This window comes from Protomyctophum parallelum, assembly GCF_964188405.1.
Source record: "Protomyctophum parallelum genome assembly, chromosome: 9".
NCBI lineage: Eukaryota > Metazoa > Chordata > Actinopteri > Myctophiformes > Myctophidae > Protomyctophum > Protomyctophum parallelum.
In genome coordinates, this window is record NC_139706.1 from 50766248 (window position 1) to 50782757 (window position 16510).

A 16510-nucleotide genomic window follows, 5' to 3' on the forward strand; every position below is an offset into this window, starting at 1 on the left:
CAACGGATGACTGCTTCTCTCAAACCACAGTGTTGACACACCATCTTCACAATAGTCTCTGCAGACAGCAAGTTGTCGACATTGTGTTCTCTTGCTTGTTGCCAAGAGAAGTGTGCATCTTTCTGTCTTTGGGTCCAATTGGGCTGTTCTACACCATGATCCTGCACATCAATGCCTGCCGAGTCCTGTATAAGCTCCTCGAGCCTCTGCAAATTAAAATCTTTGGGAGAGAAATGGAAAAACAAACATACCTTAATTTGCCACAGCTTTCTTTTGAGGAGTGTATTTTAAGTAGTTTTTATACTTACCAGGTTCTTGGTAGCCAAGACATGGAGATGAGACAGATTTACTGACAGAGGCAGTGGATGTAGATGTAACTATTTGGAAGTAAAAATAGCAAAAACCACATTAGACCAAATAATTTCAAACTCTTAGGCAGTATAAATATCACAACAATAACACTATCAAACGATTACCCTACACCTAATCAAAGACCACTCTCTATGAATGAAGTCCTTGCCATACGTTTTGAGATGGAGACTAACCATTAGTTGAAGTCCTTTTCCTTGGTCTCTTTCCTGTGGGAAGAGGAACCCCATTTGCGTCTCTCTTCAACCAGATCACTTCAGGGCATGAGACTTCAGGTTTCTTTGTCACTGGCAGTTTCTTCTAGATGGACACACGTCATGAAATATAGAGAAATAGGCATCAACTAACAGAAGTTAAATTAATTACACATTGATGTACAAGAATGTAACTTACTTCTGCCTTCATTAATGCTTGCCCGACCAGAGCAAGACCTTCCAATCTGGCCTTATTAGACACTGAGTCTGCCTTTATGTGTGTTGACATTGTACTGAAACAATAAAATAAGTGTAAGTTGTTAGTCATTAGTAAACGGTTGGACCCTGTTAGAATGGAAACAAGTGTAATGCTTTATCATGGTGATATCTTCCACAGTAACTGTTTTTGTATGGACCTGTGGAATAACTATAAATCAATCAGGCGTCAATCAGTAGGACATCCTACACCTACCTATGTGGATGTAGGCTACAAAAAACACAAAACACAAAAGAGCTGGCCAAAAGTAGATTGTACGTAGACTGGACTCTGGAGACACCAATGGAGGGCTTGTCTAAGAATGACAGAGAGAGAGAGTTTGAGAGATTAAGTATTTGGTTTAGTACTCTTCCACAGTGCGGGGCAATATGCCAACTACACTGTATTCCTAACTACACCCTGCTGGATTCCTAGATACTTAATCTTAATCAATGTGCTGGATATAATAACCAAAAACATTTCTGGTTGGTGCCGGGCCATCCTCCAGCAAGTAAATAAGGCGCACATGAGCATAAGTAGTAATATTTTATTTTATTTTTATCCCAGTTTTTTCACCCAGTGCCAATTATCCTGGGTGCTACACTTCCTCTGCCAACCTGGGGGGGCAGCGGACTGACCTCATGCCTCCTCCTATGCATGAGGAGTCCAAGCTGCTTCTTTTCACCTGACAGGGGAATTTCCCCGGCCGGACGTAGCGCGTGGAAGGAACACGTTATTCCGACTTTCCCCTCCATCAGGCGCCCCAGCTGGCCAAGGGGATGTAGTTTAGAGACCAGGATTACTGCATGTTTTTGTGAGGGTACCTACCCTAGGGGATACGGGGAGAACATGCAAACTCCACATAGAAAGGTCCCTTTGCCTCGGGTATGGGCACTGATGACGCGGAGGAGGGAACACGCCCCCAGCACCCACAGCGTCCAGAGTGGGAATCGAACCCAGGACCTTCTAGCTGTGAGGCGACAGCACTACCGTTCCACCGTGCCCCCAAGTAGTAATATTTTGATTAAATGAAAATGGTGGGCTCTATTGTAAACAAGTATTAAATGCTTTATGGTGTCGTCCACTCACAGTTAACAGTTTTGTATTGAGTTGTGCTTGAAATATACTGTAATTCGGCAATAGTCCGGCAGCTGTGGTCTAAAATATTGTCTATATATATATATATATATATATATACGTATACATTCATGAATCCACTTGTTGACCGGCTGTCGGTATATGTCAAAAATCCCAAACTTTCCTTATGCTTCAAGTAGCATGTGACATGTAAAACTATGGGGTTTTCATGATTCTGAACCAAGCTTTCGTTTTTCACAAAAAATACTCCTTGGGCTATAAAGAGCCATAGCCACTTGCCCAAAATGTGCTGACTTCATCACATTTGTCACGACTGCTATGGTCATGAATGCATGTATAGACAATATTTTAGGCCAATACAAAAAAGACTATATAGCCTACCACGTGTCTCACTTTAAACAAAAGAAGCCTGTCGGCTGACGGACTACAGACTGTTAATAAAATATTCAATCAATCAATCAAAAAAAGCGGTGTGAACTATTGTCTTGATCACTTTCTGTAAACCTATTGTGAACCTACTGTGTCCATGTTATTGTTAGCTAGCAGCCATATGCTAACCCTAGCTAGGTAGGTCTTTAGTTCTAACTTGTATCTGAACTGAATGCAATAATTATGTCACATGGCCCCGTCATTTAACGTGAGGCAAAAAAGACACAACTAGATCGATATAGACTTTGATACAAAAATATACCTTACCTTTCTAGTGAGACAACTGCAGTTAAGGTACTAGCATAGTACTGTAGTAGTGTAGTTACTAGTAGACGCTCAGACGGATATAAAACCGGATCTTAAACAAGAGAATGCTTCCGGTTTCCGGACAAAACTAAGATAAATTAAATAATACAATAAAAACATCCATATCTACATATTCCGTGTGGATTTCAAATATAAGGTTATTAACCCATGCCCACTGATGTTACAAATATGTACGGTCGATCAACTAATAATTATTATTATTATCGTGGTCTGGGAGGGAAGTCTGTTAATTTCGTTGAAAAGTTACGTGTTGCTCATTTCATATCGACAGCACCTGGAAAAGTGGATTACATCTGCATCCAAAAAAATTAAGTGCTTACCCCATGGATGTTAAAATGCTTTGCGGGCCCACAGAATTAACCATATCTTCCGTGTTGTTCAATTAAAAAGCATTTTTATCCGATCGATGGCCATTTCTTCCTATTTCTTTCAACTACGACCCTATCGTTTGGTAGGTGTACTGCATGCTGATACAGTGAACGTTCTTTTAGAAAGTTGCGTTCGATCCGATTAAAATGCTTTTTATTAAACAATACGGAAGGAACGGGTACTTCCGTGGGCCCGTCAAATATTGTAACATTTATGGCCTTGGGATAAGCCTAAAGATGAACGTTTATGTAGAAGTAAGGGCCAAATGTGGAGGAAGTAAACGATGGCTTCATAGCCATGCCCAAATATGTATTACAGGCGGAGCCTTAAATGTTATAAAATGAATTACAAAAAGTCAATAACAATTATGTTTATTAAAATACAATACCATACATGTTATAAAAATGCACGACAGAAGCGATATCAGCTTGGATCATTTCAATTTTTTTTAATTTTTTTAACCTATAGGTTTCAATGGTGGGCATAATAGTACGCTATGAACGGACTTGCGGTGTGGGTTTTTTTTTAAGTCACGTGACATCATCCGGGACACGAATCCATAGGTTTCACTGGTGGGACTTTTAGTATGATATGAACGGACTGCGGTACCTACTAGTATTCTATGAACGGAACGGCAGTGTACCAGTCCGTTCTATTTCAACCTGCGACCAGGTTGAGATGGCTGAACAGGTCAGGCCTCCTGGTCTTCAGCCCTACATCGACTGATCCACAGGGGCAGCTCCCCCTTCTTATATACAGGCTAGGCCCCTCCCACTGGACCATACCAACCCTAATTGATTCCACAATTATAACAGCCCCGTGTCCAGAGACAATACTTTAACACTTGTATAATTCACTTTTAAATCATTACACATTATCCACAATTCACATAAACCACATTTATAATCAGAGTTCTCTCTATATATATATATATATATTTATACCTGATCAATCCATCCTACTATAAATGCATTCTGCGTGTGTGTGTGTGTGTGTGTGTGTGTGTGTGTGTGTGTGTGTGTGTGTGTGTGTGTGTGTGTGTGTGCGTGTGTGCGTGCGTGCGTGTACGGTTGTAATGTGCGTAACTCGAGAACCGTCCGCCCCACCGACTTCACATTCGACACACGCGTTCCACACCCCCACAGGGAGTGCAGTGCCCGGCCTCGAGTCGGTGGGATACGCCGTTGTCCAGAAACACCACAAAAGGCTCCGGTCAGGCTCTGCCAATGGACGTATATACAGTAATGAGCCAAAGTCCCCTCCCCTGTACAATTTCCCAAGCCTCTGCCTCTGCCAATTGATTGCCATGTCAATTTGATGCCGATACTATTCGTACTTTTACTCAGGCCTACATAAAAATAAAAATAAAACATTTACGTGACAAAATTTGACTTATTTGGATTATTTTGAATTTTCATTTTTTCATGTCATATGAAAGCAGGGAATCATAGCTTCAAATTGACATATTGGTTGTTCAGTTTGACCCACCAGTGTTGGAGATATGACTTATAGAGTAATGTCTGGCAGAGAAACAGAGAGTTGAGAAAACAGGCTTGAAAAAGGTTCACTTCTGTGGTCTCTAACATTACACCTATAGCTACATGTTTAAGCATTTATGTCATATTTACATGTCTTCTGTGGTCTCTAACATTACACCTATAGCTACATGTTTAAGCATTTATTTCATATTTACATGTCTTCTGTGGTCTCTAACATTACACCTATAGCTACATGTTTCAGCATTTATTTCATATTTACATGTCTTCTGTGGTCTCTAACATTACACCTATAGCTACATGTTTAAGCATTTATTTCATATTTACATGTCTTCTGTGGTCTCTAACATTACACCTACTAGCTACATGTTTAAGCATTTATTTCATATTTACATGTCTTCTGTGGTCTCTAACATTACACCTAGTTACATGTTTAAGCATTTATTTCATATTTACATGTCTTCTGTGGTCTCTAACATTACACCTAGCTACATGTTTAAGCATTTATTTCATATTTACATGTCTTCTGTGGTCTCTAAACATTACACGTATAGCTACATGTTTAAGCATTTATTTCATATTTACATGTCTTCTGTGGTCTCTAACATTACACCTATAGCTACATGTTTAAGCATTTATTTCATATTTACATGTCTTCTGTGGTCTCTAACATTACATCTAGCTACATGTTTAAACATTTATTTCAAATTTACATGTCTTCTGTGGTCTCTAACATTACACCTACTAGCTACATGTTTAAGTATTTATTTCATATTTACATGTCTTCTGTGGTCTCTAACATTACACCTATAGCTACATGTTTAAGCATTTATGTCATATTTACATGTCTTCTGTGTTCTCTAACATTACACCTATAGCTACATGTTTAAGCATTTATTTCATATTTACATGTCTTCTGTGGACTCTAACATTATACCTATAGCTACATGTTTAAGCATTTATTTCATATGTACATGTCTTCTGTGGTCTCTAACATTACACCTACTAGCTACATGTTTAAGCATTTATTTCATATTTACATGTCTTCTGTGGTCTCCAACATTACACCTACTGCATGTTTAACACTAGGAAGTCTGAGCAGCCGTTCTGACCGAATTTGAGATTTCAATGTTTATTTTCTCAGCCCATGGAGTCCAGAGAAAGTTCCCCTTGCATGACTTTGTCTAAATATTCGATTGAAATCATCTCTGTTTTTTTCCCCATTTGAAACGTTTTGTAAATATGATTTTAGGCATATATCTCTTACTCAGTCTGACTATATCGGCCCATTCGACCGCTCTCCCCCTTTATCCCTCCACCCCCGCACCACTCGTTCACACCTCTGGAGCTGGAGACGTCATTGTTGCCTACACGCACTCACTTTTATTTTTTATTTTCTTCCCTCTCTTATGAATACATTATTATACACCCAATGAAAATGTACACTTCACGGATTATATATTTGGAATTAGGACAATCGGTAGAAAATTGGCCGAGAATAGCACAATAGCACATTAATTGTTGCCTAAATGTATACGCACTTTTCTGAAAATGGTTAATCTGCAAGCTGCCCCATTTCCTTTTCAACTTGATATGTTTCGTAGAGAGGGCATACACAAGCCAGAATTCCGTGGTTTACATGAGCAAAAAATAAGCGAGTTATGTAAAGAGGGGTGGAGGGAAAAAGGCGATTATTTGGCACAATCAATCAAATATATATTAATTACATCGCGTAGCCTATAATGTTTCCCCCTCTATATAATAGAGGGGGACAATATATAACTCTAATGTCGTATTTCGTCATGTATGTGAACTATATGCTGCTTGTAATACTGTTGGTCAAAGTAACTAGTAGTTGGACAGGCTAAATATAATAGTAGGCTATAAGCCCGTTTTCAGCTAAATGCTTTTTGTTCTCTTTTCTCCAGGCTCACCCGCATCGAGATGAGCTAGCTCTGCGACAGCCGTGCTGTTTTCAATTAAATTACTTGCAGTATAATATTAATAAATACTACATCCTATATATATTGTTTGTCTGTCTAATCATTCAAATGTTTTTCTGCATGCATATTGCATAGTTTATGTAAGCCTGAATTAAAGTCTGATTACGGAGGCTTTTTCCCCGTCTCACAAACAACGAAGCCTATAAATATTGTCTGAGAAGTTGAGAATTGGTGTCATGCACATATATATGCACCACACATTCCTGCTGTTGTCACCACGCGGTAAATAATGAATACTTTGTGTTAATTCAACCATGTTTATTTTTTCTTATTGTTCACAATATCAGAAAGCATGAAAGAAAGCAAATATAAAGCGGAATAAAATCAGGGAAAACACAAATCCTACGCATTAGTTTCTGTTGCTATACTTAGAGACACTTGACACATGTCATTGTAAATGTTCCCGTACATGTACCACATTGGCCATGTATTGCGTAAATCCACATCTTGCCTTGGATGGGAAGAGTTGCTCATCGACCGTGATGTTTCCTCCAGGCACATAGCAAGATATGCAGTTATCTGTGAACTGATTCCAAATGTCCGTTATTGCAGCAAACTTGTCTGTTTCTTTGCGTGCTTCTCTGGTGTCCTTGTCGTCAAATCGCAGGTATCGCATTATGGATTTGAAACGGTCACGAGACATTGTTTCTCTCACCGTCTCATTCCCCCATGCCCCTTTCGCCCACAGTTGATTCAATGGATAACCAGATGTCGACATCGCACGAATGAAAAACACGCTGATGAATGCTTTCAGTTCAGTAACAGACAGATCCCATTCTTGATTCTGTCCATCACTGCGGGCAAACTTCACTGTGCAGTCTTTGACGTTTTCCAACATGTCGGGGTCAAACATACACAAAAAACTGCTCAACTCGTCGTGGATTCTGACTTTGGCAAAAGCAGTAGGACCTGGCCTGGCATTTCCCCTCACTGTATATGTATCTTTATTCTTTTCCCTTTTTGCTTCCTATATGATGAATTCCTGTTCTACTGGCTGGTAGCCTATGTCTTGTATAGGGCCTTGTATATCTGTTTATTTTAAGCATGCCGCCGCATTCTGTCAGAGCAGAGACATATTTATTTAAAATAATCCTGTCTCGCACGGCCTATATAGAGCCAATGAACGGAGCACATTCCCTCAGCATGTATTATTATTAACGAAAAACATAAATACTAGCCTACTATTTTATTGGTCTAGTTCAGTTGATTTAAACAAAAGTAATACATTCAGTATAGGCCTGGTTTTGATATAATGATGCGCTATAACAGAACAGGAATTCATCATATAGGAAGCAAAAAGGGAAAAGATACATATACAGTGAGGGGAAATGGGGTGGGGGGGGGGCCTACATTTAGGCCTACATGGGACAAGCTATATATATATATATATATATATATATATTTCCCTATTTGTCTATTGGTATGTCTCTAAATGTTTTGATGAATTGAACAATGTGGACCCTGTTGTAAACAAGTGTAATGCTTCATTGGGTTAATATAGTATGTTTTTGAACGAATATTTGGGCCTAAGCAGTTTTTTGTGTGTGTGTGTGTGTGACCAGTGTTGCTCGTCGACTCGGGAAATGGGGTGGGGGGGGGGGGATTCAGGTTTTACAGAGGCCACTTCGAATTGCAGCCATCCGTATAGGTGCCACACATCAGGGGTTGGGGGGGTTGGGCAGGCGCACACTGACACAAAGGGCACCTACGGATGGCTGCAATTCCGAGTCGACTAACACTGGTCACACACACACACAAAAAACTGCTTAGGCCCAAATATTCGTTCAAAAACATACTATATTAACCCAATGAAGCATTACACTTGTTTACAACAGGGTCCACATTGTTCAATTCATCAAAACATTTAGAGACATACCAATAGACAAATAGGGAAATATATATATATATATATAGCTTGTCCCATGTAGGCCTAAATGTTTTTATGATCGAATGTGACCAAATAGTGCCCATTGAGAGTGCAGGTTTTCTTTCTTTATTTTATTTTTCGTTTATAGATTCGTTTTAGGCTTACGTTATAAGTTATATACTATGCATAGTCAATACTAATAGACTGCATTTAATGTTAAGTTATGTTCTGTAAAATATAGGCAAATATTGAGAAGTTGAGAATTATGCATCCTGCATGCTGTTGGAATTAAGTTCTGGATTGCTGCCGACCTGGACAGCAAATACTTCCTGAATGGATTTCCATACCTTGGAAAGGGCCAGTAGGCCTACCGCAGCAGGTGATTTATTTTCCTTTTCTAATAATCAATAATCATTTAAAATGTCTTTACATCAAAGCCTATTATGTATATATTTTTGCGTTGTAATAACCATTACACCTTCTCCCTGTCATTTGTATATATAGTGATGGCGTGCCGCTGTGCCGTGCGAGACAGGATTATTTTAAATAAATATGTCTCTGCTCTGACAGAATGCGGCGGCATGCTTAAAATAAACAGATATACAAGGCCCTATACAAGACATAGGCTACCAGCCAGTAGAACAGGAATTCATCATATAGGAAGCAAAAAGGGAAAAGAATAAAGATACATATACAGTGAGGGGAAATGCCAGGCCAGGTCCTACTGCTTTTGCCAAAGTCAGAATCCACGACGAGTTGAGCAGTTTTTTGTGTATGTTTGACCCCGACATGTTGGAAAACGTCAAAGACTGCACAGTGAAGTTTGCCCGCAGTGATGGACAGAATCAAGAATGGGATCTGTCTGTTACTGAACTGAAAGCATTCATCAGCGTGTTTTTCATTCGTGCGATGTCGACATCTGGTTATCCATTGAATCAACTGTGGGCGAAAGGGGCATGGGGGAATGAGACGGTGAGAGAAACAATGTCTCGTGACCGTTTCAAATCCATAATGCGATACCTGCGATTTGACGACAAGGACACCAGAGAAGCACGCAAAGAAACAGACAAGTTTGCTGCAATAACGGACATTTGGAATCAGTTCACAGATAACTGCATATCTTGCTATGTGCCTGGAGGAAACATCACGGTCGATGAGCAACTCTTCCCATCCAAGGCAAGATGTGGATTTACGCAATACATGGCCAATGTGGTACATGTACGGGAACATTTACAATGACATGTGTCAAGTGTCTCTAAGTATAGCAACAGAAACTAATGCGTAGGATTTGTGTTTTCCCTGATTTTATTCCGCTTTATATTTGCTTTCTTTCATGCTTTCTGATATTGTGAACAATAAGAAAAAATAAACATGGTTGAATTAACACAAAGTATTCATTATTTACCGCGTGGTGACAACAGCAGGAATGTGTGGTGCATATATATGTGCATGACACCAATTCTCAACTTCTCAGACAATATTTATAGGCTTCGTTGTTTGTGAGACGGGGAAAAAGCCTCCGTAATCAGACTTTAATTCAGGCTTACATAAACTATGCAATATGCATGCAGAAAAACATTTGAATGATTAGACAGACAAACAATATATATAGGATGTAGTATTTATTAATATTATACTGCAAGTAAGTAAGTAATTCTCGGCCAATTTTCTACCGATTGTCCTAATTCCAAATATATAATCCGTGAAGTGCATGTACATTTTCATTGGGTGTATAATAATGTATTCATAAGAGAGGGAAGAAAATAAAAAATAAAAGTGAGTGCGTGTAGGCAACAATGACGTCTCCAGCTCCAGAGGTGTGAACGAGTGGTGCGGGGGTGGGGGGGATAAAGGGGGAGAGCGGTCGAATGGGCCGATATAGTCAGACTGAGTAGGAGTGATTTTTTTTCAGCCTTGCTAGTGTTAAGCATTTATTTCATATTTACATGTCTTCTGTGGTCTCTAACATTACACCTATAGCTACATGTTTAAGCATTTATGTCATATTTACATGTCTTCTGTGGTCTCTAAACATTACACCTACTAGCTACATGTTTAAGCATTTATTTCATATTTACATGTCTTCTGTGGTCTCTAACATTACACCTATAGCTACATGTTTAAGCATTTATTTCATATTTACATGTCTTCTGTGGTCTCTAACATTACATCTAGCTACATGTTTAAGCATTTATTTCATATTTACATGTCTTCTGTGGTCTCTAACATTACACCTACTAGCTACATGTTTAAGCATTTATTTCATATTTACATGTCTTCTGTGGTCTCTAACATTACACCTACTAGCTACATGTTTAAGCATTTATTTCATATTTACATGTCTTCTGTGGTCTCTAACATTACACCTATAGCTACATGTTTAAGCATTTATTTCATATTTACATGTCTTCTGTGGTCTCTAAACATTACACCTATAGCTACATGTTTAAGCATTTATTTCATATTTACATGTCTTCTGTGGTCTCTAACATTACACCTATAGCTACATGTTTAAGTATTTATTTCATATTTACATGTCTTCTGTGGTCTCTAAACATTACACCTATAGCTACATGTTTAAGCATTTATTTCATATTTACATGTCTTCTGTGGTCTCTAACATTAAACCTACTAGCTACATGTTTAAGTATTTATTTCATATTTACATGTCTTCTGTGGTCTCTAACATTACACCTAGCTACATGTTTAAACATTTATTTCATATTTACATGTCTTCTGTGGTTTCTAACATTACACCTAGTTACATGTTTATGCATTTATTTCATATTTACATGTTGATTTCAGCTCCGACACTTATGTCAGACATGCTCTAGCATGTGAAGAGTCTGCCTGTGGTATTAAGTTAGTGCGATGGAAGGCTCTCCGTCAAATCTGGTCACATTTGAGTGCATGGATTGGTCATCTATCTATGGAGTTGTTGCACCAGCCCTCATACTTATCACTTATCAACTCAAGGATGATGTCACCCTCTCAGTCATTCGTTATCACCCCACAGGGCAAATAAAGGCTGGGTCAGCTTTACAGCACGGGTTCCCAAAGTGGAGTCCGGGGAACCAAATGGACCCTTGTGGGTCTGTAACTCTATATGAATGGAACCAAATGGACCCTTATGGGTCTGTAACTCTATAGAAAACGCTAATCCACGCCTTTGTTTTCTCTCGGCTTGATTACTGCAATGCACTTTTTTCAGGACTGCCTAAGAAAACAACTGACAGATTACAACTTGTCCAAAATGCAGCAGCCAGAGTTTTAACTAGAACTAAGATGAGAGAACATATTACTCCAGTTTTGGCATCACTGCACTGGCTTCCGGTTGTTTTTAGGATTGATTTTAAAATTATTTTAGTCTATAAAGCCCTCAATGGTCTCGCACCTTCCTACCTATATGACTGCTTGCCTAAATATGTCCCAAACCGCCCGCTAAGGTCTTCCACTGCTGGCCTGCTCGCTTTGCCTAAAAAAATGGCAACTAAAAAATACGGGGAAGCAGCTTTTTGCTTCTACGGGCCATCGGCATGGAACAAGCTCCCTCTGTACCTTCGTCAGGCAGCCTCTGTAGACATTTTTAAAGCTCAGCTCAAGACCCACTTCTACAACATTGCCTTTAAGTGATCTTATATTTTTTGTTATTCATGTCCTCACTGTATTGCATTACTGCTTGTTTTTTAATGTCGTTGCCTTGCTTTTCTTTTATGCTTTTCTTTTATTTTATTCTCCATTGTTCTGTAAAGCACTTTGAGCTGCATTTGATGTCATGAAAGGTGCTATACAAATAAAGTTTTATTATTATTATTATTATTATAGTCTATACGAATGGAACCAAATGGACCTGTTAACAGTGGGTTTTACGATATTATATTGTTGATATTGTTACATTGCAAACTCCACACACCTTGCTTTTAATTGATATTTTTTTGTTATTCATGTCCTCACTGTATTGCATTACTGCTCTTGTTTTTTTTAATGTTTATGCCTTGCTTTTCTCTTTTTTCTCCATTGTTCTGTAAAGCACTTTGAGCTGCATTTCATGTCATGAAAGGTGCTATACAAATAAAGTATTCTTCTTCTTCTTCTTCTTCTTATTATTATTATTATAATAGTGTGTGCACAGCATCCACCTCGGCCTGCTGATCCTGAGGCCAATCCCTGGTCAGTGGGCGCCACCTGCTGGACGCAACGATGAAACACACCCATCTCAACCCATTCTGACCTGAGATCAGATTCTATAAAATGTCTTCTACATCCTGACAGTTTTCCATTCTGACCTGAGATCAGATTCTATAAAATGTCTTCTACATCCTGACAGTTTTCATTCTGAACTGAGATCAGATTCTATAAAATGTCTTCTACATCCTGACAGTTTTCCATTCTGACCTGAGATCAGATTCTATAAAATGTCTTCTACATCCTGACAGTTTTCTGAAAAAGCGATGTTTATATGTCAGTCGTTCTTCGATTTTTCAAAAATAGCAGACCTACAAGCTCGTAGCGCGCCACTCGGTGGCGCGCTATGAGTTTGTAGGTCTGCTATTTTTCAATAGCTAAAGCATAACATGATGCTATAACACCAAAAGGGGTTCCCGTTCAGAATGGGTTAAAGATGGTTTATACTTCATAATATTATTGCTGCTAGTGTTCCACACTGAAAATACACTATATGCACACCTGACCAGTCCAGACGTAAGTACTTTTACTTAAGTACTGTTACTTAAGTACACTTTTGAGGTATTTGTACTTTACTTGAGTATTTCCAATTCCCAATACTTTTACTTCTACACCACTACATCTCAGAGCGACAATTTGTACTTTTACTCCACTACAATTATTTGAAAACTTTAGTTACTAGTTACTAAGTAAACTTTAGTTACTTTAGTTACTTTGGAGATTTTAATTTTGATTAGCAAACATACATTAACCACTTCAACCCTATACATTCCACCGGACACACACTGGTCTGATTATAACCCATTCTGACCTGAGATCAGATTCTAAAAATGTCAGTCGTTCTTCGATTTTTCAAAACCTTTTTCAAGACCTACAAGCTCGTAGCGGGCCACTCTGTGGCGCGCTAAGAGCTTGTGGATCTGCTATTTTTTCAATAGCTAAAGCATGACATGATGCTAACACCAAAATGGGTTCCCGTTCAGAATGGGTTAATGGATGTCAATTGATTTTCTTTGGATATTCGATGGACGCCGGTTTACTTATGATATGAGAAGACAAATATCTCTATGCATTTTAATGTAATTAACCTTGTGTTGTCGTCCTTGCTCGTTGTAAATCGCTCAGGATCGCTAGAGAGAGAGAGAGAGAGAGAGAGAGAGAGAGAACGTAGGTGGCATTTGTTTACATGCTGGGGGGCATGTAGGCTACTATACCGTCTCCATTATCACTGTAACATCTGAGAACCACCCCCTCCTTTTCACACACACACACACACACACACACACACACACACACACACACACACACACACACACACACACAGACACACACACACACACACATCTAAGAGTGTGTGAATCACGCGTATGAAAGACATTCATATACACACCTCGGAAGGAACAATGAATAGATTCCTCTGCAAACACCCAGAGCTGCTTTTTAACAAGACATCACAGGCTATATGAAATAAAAGCTGACGCACATCATCATCTGGAGATGTGTTTGTGCCAGGGACCGCTATATAGGAGAAGACTTGAACAAAGTGGTAGACCTGAGGACCAGGGACCAGGGACCAGGGACCAGGGACCAGGGACCGCTATATAGGAGAAGACTTGAACAAAGTGGTAGACCTGAGGACCAGGACCAGGGACCAGGGACCAGGACCAGGGACCAGGACCAGGGACCGCTATATAGGAGAAGACTTGAACAAAGTGGTAGACCTGAGAGGACCAGGGACCAGGGACCAGGGACCAGGGACCAGGGACCAGGGACCAGGGACCAGGGACCAGGGACCGCTATATAGGAGAAGACTTGAACAAAGTGGTAGACCTGAGGACCGCTATATAGGAGAAGACTTGAACAAAGTGGTAGACCTGAGGACCATTCTACAAATGCCTTCTAATTCCTGACAAGTTCTCTGAAAAACCTCATGTTTCTGTGTCGGTCGTTTAAACATTTTCATGTCAAAGACCCCCAAAACTACAGTATAGATGTATTTGGCCGTCGACCCCCATCTGAAAATATGTTGTTCCAGAGACCTCTCAGAAGCAAAGATTTGAGTTAAAAACGTTCACTCTGAAAGAATAATATATATATTCAAAGATTTCAGGCACATTTTCACGATTTAAAAATAGCAGACCTACAAGCTCAGAGGCTCAGAGGCTCTCCTCTCACCGCCAACAATCAATGAACCACACCAGTAAATATGGAGGTGCAGCGGTCGGAAAATAGATATTGGCTTTTGGCCTTTAAGAGTCCATCTAGCAACAAGGGAATACAGCCTGTGTTTTTGGCAGAATGTTTTGATTTTAGTTTTAGTCATATAGGGCTCAATTTTTGTCACCGCTAAACCCCTTATCCCTAAACTCCTTTGCCTTTCTTTTTTTTTCTTTTTACTATTTTGCAAAACATTTTTGAATAGTTAAAATGGCTACAAGCTCACAATGTGTCTATGTTTATTGGCTAGTTGAACTATTCAAAAATGTTTTGCAAAATAGTAAAAAAAAAAGGCAAAGAAGTTTAGCGGTGAGGAAAATGGAGCCCATAGTCTCTTGAATAGTTTTATTTAGTTTTAGTCACATTTTAGTCACCTGTAATGTTTTAGTGCTATAGTCTAGTTTTAGTCGACTAAATGTCATAAGATTTTAGTCCACTATATCTACAGTTGATTTAGTCGACTAAAATGTGTTTTGGCGGGCCTTGATGCCGTCGTAATGACTGATTTTACACTTGCTGAAAATAGCCGATCTACAAGCTCACAGCTGACAACTGGTTCCATGGGGAAGAATATAAGTACAGGATTGAAGGCATAACTTAATGACTCTCTCTGAAGACATTATGATATATAATAATTAAGCTTTTAAAACAAGACTGTCAAAAAGAAGGAAAAACACGTATATAGGCCTACAGTATAGGAAGCTTCAAATACAATATAGGCCTACAGTATAGGCAGCTTCACATACAATATAGGCCTACAGTATAGGCAGCTTCACATACAATATAGACCTACAGTATAGGCAGCTTCACATACAATATAGGCCTACAGTATAGGCAGCTTCACATACAATACAGGCCTACAGTATAGGCAGCTTCAAATACAATATAGGCCTACAGTATAGACAGCTTCACATACAATATAGGCCTACAGTATAGGCAGCTTCAAATACAATATAGGCCTACAGTATAGGCAGCTTCACATACAATATAGGCCTACAGTATAGGCAGCTTCACATACAATATAGGCCTACAGTATAGGCAGCTTCACATACAATATAGGCCTACAGTATAGGCAGCTTCACATACAATATAGGCCTACAGTATAGGCAGCTTCACATACAATATAGACCTACAGTATAGGCAGCTTCACATACAATATAGGCCTACAGTATAGGCAGCTTCACATACAATATAGACCTACAGTATAGGCAGCTTCACATACAATATAGGCCTACAGTATAGGCAGCTTCAAATACAATATAGGCCTACAGTATAGGCAGCTTCAAATACAATATAGGCCTACAGTATAGACAGCTTCACATACAATATAGGCCTACAGTATAGGCAGCTTCACATACAATATAAACCTACAGTATAGGCAGCTTCAAATACAATATAGGCCTACAGTATAGACAGCTTCACATACAATATAGGCCTACAGTATAGACAGCTTCACATACAATATAGGCCTACAGTATAGGCAGCTTCAAATACAATATAGACCTACAGTATAGACAGCTTCACATACAATATAGACCTACAGTATAGGCAGCTTCACATACAATATAAACCTACAGTATAGGCAGCTTCAAATACAATATAGGCCTACAGTATAGACAGCTTCACATACAATATAGGCCTACAGTATAGACAGCTTCACATACAATATAGACCTACAGTATAGGCAGCTTCACATACAA

The 16510-nt window shown here is 39.1% G+C and overlaps 1 long non-coding RNA gene across 1 annotated transcript; it reads right to left on the reverse strand.

Moving 5' to 3' along the window:
* Positions 1-284: 284 nt before the first annotated feature.
* LOC310864350 lies at positions 285-858 on the reverse strand. Its single transcript, XR_014569734.1, has 3 exons — positions 763-858; positions 546-669; positions 285-377 (listed from the first exon to the last, which is right to left on the reverse strand). It is a non-coding gene; the product is annotated as an uncharacterized lncRNA (long non-coding RNA).
* Between the last annotated feature and the right edge of the window lie 15652 nt (positions 859-16510).